This window comes from Orbicella faveolata, unplaced genomic scaffold (genome assembly GCF_042242905.1).
Source record: "Orbicella faveolata isolate gen_17 unplaced genomic scaffold, um_ofav_v1 contig_12, whole genome shotgun sequence".
NCBI classification, from domain to species: Eukaryota; Metazoa; Cnidaria; class Anthozoa; order Scleractinia; family Merulinidae; genus Orbicella; species Orbicella faveolata.
Window position 1 is genome coordinate 21424836 of NW_028301539.1, and position 7236 is coordinate 21432071.

At 36.9% G+C, this 7236-nt stretch overlaps 1 long non-coding RNA gene across 3 annotated transcripts; it reads left to right on the forward strand.

The window, feature by feature from the left end:
• The first annotated feature begins 637 nt into the window (after positions 1 to 637).
• Positions 638 to 6606, forward strand: LOC149117148 (uncharacterized). Of its 3 annotated transcripts, XR_016205573.1 has the most exons (5): positions 638 to 1037; positions 3538 to 3661; positions 5454 to 5574; positions 6017 to 6220; positions 6545 to 6606. It is a non-coding gene; the product is annotated as an uncharacterized LOC149117148 (long non-coding RNA). The 3 variants fall into 3 exon arrangements; XR_016205572.1 differs by lacking the exon at positions 638 to 1037 and having other exon boundaries at positions 3473 to 3661; XR_016205571.1 differs by lacking the exons at positions 638 to 1037; positions 3538 to 3661 and having other exon boundaries at positions 5068 to 5574.
• Positions 6607 to 7236: the final 630 nt, after the last annotated feature.

Sequence of the window (7236 nt, forward strand, 5' to 3'; positions counted from 1 at the left end):
GAATAAGCTCCAAACTAACTAACTGCAATATATTTTTCATCATTTTCTTTTCAAATGGAGGCTAATTTTTGAAATTTGTTCATTACACAAACCCATGAAATAACAAAATCCGCGAGTTATCCTTGCGTGCTGATTTCATCTGCATTGTTCACAGAATTTTCAAACTGCAACTGTTTAGGAAGAGCTATTATTTGTAAATGAAATTATAGCGGAGCTCCGGCGGCCCGAAGGGCCGCCAAGCGGAGCCCCATACCCATATAGGGAAGAAAAGGAAACCCATGAATTGATTTTCTCATGGTTATCATGGCTAGCGGTATTGCTCGTGGGCGCGTACGCACGACGGCGACGACGACGACGACGACGACGGAGTCGCGCAAGATGGCGGCCATACTCCAGCTAATAGGTTGACAGAGACATGCACCCTCGGTTTGTAGCGGGAGAATGCCATTTTTCTTGGCGGGATTTTTAAAGAAAAACGATAGCGGAGGTTGATCTAATATTTTTAAGACAGGGTTCCACTCAAGCAATAAACAGAAAGCAAGAATTAACCGGCAAAGAAGTAGCGAAGAAGATCGCGAAAAAGACTAAGCGGGCCAGCGCTGGGGAAGGAGGCGAGACAGTACTGAACAAAGCCGTGAATTATAGCTAGTCAAGGGCTAGAGAAAGGAGGTGAAATAATACCGAACAATGCCGTGAACCAAAGCTAACGAGGGCTATAGAAAGGAGGCGAAAGTACCCGACAAATTGATTCAGAAGACTGCCGAACTCCCCATGGCCAAGTTCAAAATTCGCGCGAACGTGATGCTGTGCAGCCGTGCAAGAAAATTCAAAAGTCACCTGATTTGGTCAGGTGATGAACAAGAGAAATCAAACGTGCCCGAGTGTTTCAGGGAAATTACAAAACAGTAAACGTAGCGGAAAGAAGTGGTTGATTCGTTGATCTATCGAAAATATAACTTCAGTTCAGTCTTCACAACTTTTGCTGCAAGTTTCTGCCCGGAAGATTTACACTGGCCGAACTGAATTGCCAACTTGCGGTAAGTGACTTTTGTTGTTGCGTTTGCTATGAAAATTAACAAGTTGCCTCGGCGATATAAGCTTATTTTCATTTGGAATCCATTAAAAGTCTTCCTTATTTGAAGTCATGCTGTAAGAGATTTTAAAAATTGCATCGTTTTAATTTCGCTCGTCTCTAAACAATAAAACATGGGTCGCTTTGGAGGTTGCTGTAAGTTGTAAACAAATTACGTTTTCTGTCGATTTTCGTCGTCAACTTAAGCTTATAACCTCACGTCTGAAAATAAGCTTAACCAAAACCGTAGTTGTAAACACGGCCGGGCGAGTTTTGAAGTTTTCTCTGAGTTAGTTAGCACTGCCGCTTCGTAGACTGCTAAAATTTCTTCCTCTGTTGTTGAAAACGAAGGAAGGTTTACAAACCATTTTAAGCCGAAGCGAACAGGATTTGCTAAATTTAATTTTGTTCCTATGTGAATATTTGCATATTGTGATTACAAAGTGTGGAGAGTTCCTCGTTTTGTTAGTTAAATTTATTCGGTTTGGCGAAATACTTTTGTGAATTCCGAGGTTAATTTGGTTGAAGACTGGTAAAGCTACTGCCAATAAAATGACTGCAAAGCTAAATTAAGCCGTCGGCAAAAATACAGACTCTCAGTAATATTCAAATTTAAGCGTGAATAATTTTTAAACTTTAACACTGCAAGCTTAAACGAATTATCTTTATCCTCTCTTTTATTCGGTCACCTTTCATTGAGAAGGGATTTGCTGTTGATACTCGAGCTCAGATGTAGTGATATGCATCTTGTGTTTATAATGTAGATTTCCCCGTTTTATTTTGTTGTCTGTCCAATTAGTTCGGTTATTTTCTTAATAAGAGGTTATTCCCCAATGCGGTATTTACACTTAATATGGAAATGTTCCTACTAAGTGACATGGTACTAATTAACTCGGTAAATTGAACAGTGTAATAGAAGTTCTTGCCCTGACCATTTCTCGGTAATAAGAATAACTTTTACATACATATATACACAATTTAGTTGGAGAGAGCATTCTCCTATCTCCACTCTCTCTCTCTCTTTCTGCTCTCTTCTTCACACTAATTTTTTTTATTAACTAACTTATTAAATGAATGTCACTGACTGTTTTCTTTGTTGTGCATGCATACTTTTTCGCTTGTCGAAGAAAGTTTCAGTTTCTTCCTGGCTGTACAGTTTCCTTTCTCCTGTCCTGTACCAATTTGATTGTGAGATAACTTTGTGAATTCTCTATTCTCCTTAAATTTTATCTCATCAGGTTGATAGAATGCACTCTCAGAGTGTTCCATCATTGTCTTCAGTCGCTACAATTTTCCGGAAAAAAGCAATAGTTTTCTTAATTTCCTTTTACTTTGTGTTAGGACTTTTTAGCATGCCTGTAATTGGCCCATGGGCATTACGGGAGAATAATTTTCAAGGAAAGAATTACATTCGTTCTAGTGTTGATTATTTTAAATTGTTATGAATTAGGCATTTACTTTTATTTTTTATTTTTTATATTTTTTATTTTAGTCGCACGCGATGTTTTATGATTTTACTGAGGTATACCATGTAAATGTAAATAATGCACTGGAATTGGCCAATCAGAGTGCATTATATCGGCTTTAAACACAAACCATATATAATAAATGACTTGTATGTGAGTGATATTATTATTACAGAGAACTGGACAGGGCAAGAACTTCTTTTGTGAATTTATATATTAATTCCTCTCAGTGCTGTCAAAATGTCTCAGGAACCTTCATTTCTGATAATCTATTATTTTCCACCATACCTACAGCACAGAAGCTCACCAAATCCTAACTGATAACTAACATGTGTGTATCTCTAGCCTTTGCTGTGTGCTTCATGTATATTCTGTTATCTTGCCTTAACTGCTAGAAACAATTTTGACAGAGTTGTTGCAACAGTTTCACTTAAATTGAATTCCAGTAACAGCGCTACATGTAGTAGTGTTATTGAGTATGAACTTTATGGAGGATTTTAAGCTTTTATTTTTTTATGATTACAGACGACAACAAAATATACATGTGTATACATAACCTGATGTTGGTGTTGGTTACAAACTGTAGTTCATAATGGTCACCCTATTACAGGTAAGGGAGAAAAGTCCAGAGAGTTTAGAACATTTCTTCCCCCAGCACACCTTCTGTCTATAGGTGCAATAATTGAGAGGTTATATATATATACGAAGAGTAATGTAAAGTTACTGTATAAACTTAGCATTAAAATCTGACATTTGAACGCCTCCTTTGCTAAAATTAGTCACGATTTAATTGTTATCACTCCCTGTGAATTCATAGAGATTCCAGAGGCAAATTATCACCTAATGTGGAAGTCCTGTCTTCAAGTGAGGGAAAATGACACAAAAGAGTTACAATGAGAGTAAAAAGAATTGTGAATGTTGATATGCTGTACATTATACATCATGTAAAGGTATTTGGTGAGTGCCAAAGGCATAACATTTCATGTATTGCTTTTTCAGGACAAATTATATAACAGTGACGTTTTAAAAGGTGTGATCAGAAAAATAATGAGTACATTGTCCAGGCAACACCAGTTTATGGACGGCATATGCAGACAGTAAGAGGAACTGTAAACGCTACCACGTAAGTTAGTTTTATGCTTATGACTTCTTGTTCTTGGATTTTGTGTCATTTCATCACAAGAATAGGTAATGAAAGATGCAATAGTTGTTGCAATATATTTTTGAAGGAAAACTTATAAGTCTGCCTATGCTGGATATCAGCCATGTGTAAACTGAATGTGAAGCAAACACTCTGTTAAAGATGGGGCAACCCTAAAAGCCAGAAACTGGAATCCGGAATCTGGAACCAAAAACCAGAATCCAGAAACTGGAAACCGGAATCCGCAAATCAAAGAAAATAAGTTCTTCAAATACACGGAAATTGTTTTGCTTAGCTTTTCGACTGTAAAGAGTAAGCTGCCAAGTAAAAAGGACCTCAAACTTAACCTTTTTTGACACAAAAATTCCCCGTCTGTTGAAATCGTGCAACCGTTGTTTTTAGTGAGGGCTATGATTATGAGAATCTCAGTAAAGTGCGTGTTAATTTCATTCAGGGCACCTCGAGAGTGTCTAAAATAAGCTTGCTGGTAATTGCCATTTTGTTTAATAAGTGATCTTCAATTTACCGGGAGTATAAGTTTATCCTTTATGTCTAGTAGATACTGAACAAGATAGAAAATGTCATAGAGAACAGGATATCCGTCAGTGGCAGCCCCCTGTACATTGACAGTCACGCCCCCCACTTTCGAAGTCCAAAGGCTAACCCATCTGGTCTAAATATGAAATTTGATTTTGCCAACAGATACGAGACCAATTCCAGATTAACACAATTTCCACACTGATACTGTTACAAATCAGCCTTTCATATTCTTGGCGGCCATCATATTAAAACAATTTGTAGAAATGTTGCACACTTACTTCCGTCTGCTTCTCACTTGCTAACAGATCAGACCACATGTTGTTAAAAGATGCTAAAAGGCTGCCAGAAACTCACTGCAATAGCCTATAATAGCTTGTTGTTAATGTGCTGCTCACCAGTCTTCTCAGAGCAATTTGATCTAGACAAGAAGCAGGCTCTCACCAGGGCCAGCTTGAACAAAAGATGGGTAACTTAGCCTATGAGCAGGCTCTCGTGTTTGGGCTGGGGGTGTGAGTGGCAGAGCCGCATGAAGGCTCTTGGTGACATGCCAATGCAGAAAAACACTAGACACCTATTTAGCCTGCTCAAACACTAGAGACATATACTAGAGCCTGCTCGCAGGCTATGAGTAACTCTATCCACCCAAAAAATCAGTATCCCTGACTGGATAGTGATGTACCCAATGGATAGCTTTATGCAGCTTTTGAACAACCGGGCCAGATATATAGCTAAGGGTTGTTCAGAACTATTCAATAATTTTTTAGCAATTACAGTCTGTGGCTGAAGTAAAGCCAAGAAAATAAATAACAACAAAATAATTTTTGCTCATGTTTATTTATTAGAAATTGCTGAAGTGAGTTATTTCTATCATCATTCATAATATCTGGATTCCAGATTCTGGTTTTTGGTTCCGGATTCCGGATTCCAGATTCTGGATTCCGGATTTCGGTTTCCAAATTCAGTGTTTTAGGGTTGCCGCAGATGATGTATGTGCATATGTTAATCTTGAATAATCTGAAATTTCAGAGAGTTTAAAAATATCATATCATATCTGTGATGGTTCTGAGGTGGAGGGCTGTTACATGTACATGTAAATGTCTCATGCACGATTTTTCACTCGTTATGATTCAGGTGCAAATAGTTTCTGTATCTGTTGATGTGCAACAATCTACACCAATATTTCAACCTAATAATGTACAGTGTATATTAATTAACCAAATTATGCTGTTTTTAGTTGACCAGTGCTACTACATAGTAATGTGATATTGAAGGGTACAAATTTAAAAACACGCCCAGTGTCAACTTGTCAAGTATATGAACTGGCCAGACAGTGTAGATTAAAAATTCTCTGAAAGGTAAGATGTTTCTTAAACATTATTTTGTAATTAATGATTTCTCAGACATTGTTTTCTTCAAGAAAAGATTCATACCCCACATGGAGGTTTTTTCTCTATTAGAGCTCTTGATTCCTGATACTTTAATTTGGAATTTCTAAAGACTGGCCATGAATGGGTGTTGGGTGTGAATATCTTCTGGAACTGCACATTCATTCATTGAGTTTACAAGCAAGAACATCAGTATTTATCCTGACAAACTCTGATTTTCTTCTGGAAGCTGAACTCATACAGTTGTGCAGTTATATGTACAACCAAACAGCCTGGATGACCCTGTGATTGGGACTGTGCACATTGTTGTAACCCTCAATGTTCCAGTTTCTTGTTTGAAGCAAATTGCATTTGCTCTTGAAAGCAAGTGGCGAAGTTCATAACAGTTATGTAAGTTTACTTTGTATTTCAGGGCAGAGCCTGCCACAGTGAAAGTTGGAGTACCAACCCCTAGCATTTGATTCACTACTAACACTCAGTAAACAACTAACAATGAAGTACACTGTATATCAAAGAAAGGAATTACATGCCTGTTCCTGTCCGTCAATATATGAACAGTTTACAGATGGGGAGCCTGTATTAAAACATCAAAGATTTTCAAAGCAACCATGTCCTGGTGAGATATTTCTGAGGAAATATAAATTTAAGGTCCTTATGATTGCTTATAGGCATTGATTTTTATTGTAAACAATATCTTACTGAGTGTATTTTTCTTGTGTACTAATTGTTGTAGAACACAGACATCACTGTTATGACAGAGATATTAATTTGTGAAAAGTTCTATAAACAAATGCATCTGGGAACAAATTAATTTATCATGGATGCAGCTTCTGAGAGATCCCAAATATTAATGGAACATACACTGTTCATACATGTAAAAGAGTTCAGTAATTCATTACTTATGATTGTAATGCTTTGTTTGGTTTCTCTGTATTTACAGACAACTTGATGGGATTATAGATTCTGCACCAAGTTCATTGAATAAACTGACTTGGAGGTTCAGTTCTGCAGCGCATCCTGTTTGTAGTAATATCATAGCTGCAACATTGTGACAGATACACTGCATTACATTATTAAGAAACACATATTAACTAATTATTTTTAAGTGCCTTTTAAATTAATCAGTTTTTCTTAGAGATAATTTACTCATGGTTTAAATAATTGGCTTTTTGGCTTTGAAATGATATTTATTGAGCTTTTAAATCAATTTTGTGATAATCTGCATTGGACATGGCATAAATTGATATTTTGCCAACACAAAATGGAGAACTCAGGGTCTTAAGCAAAGTTGCAGGATTAGCATTTTTGTACAAAGAAAGGGTTGAGAAATTTGTGACATTCTACAGACAGCCTTGCCATTCGCAATGTCCGATAAGGTTAATTTGTTCCATTCTGTTGTAGAAATAGTGTTCTGTAATTTATAAATTATTTCAATCTGTTGTTTAAATGATTGCCTTATAACCCCATGTCTGGCTTTGGTGCATGTAGGATATTGATGTATTTTTTAGCCATTTTGCTGTAAATTATCTTAATTGATGTGTCAATCAAAACATATCTTGGATATGCTGGGCTCTTCTGACAAATGTACCTATGCCTGATAACCTTGGAGTGCATTTGGTTGTGTAGTGCAGA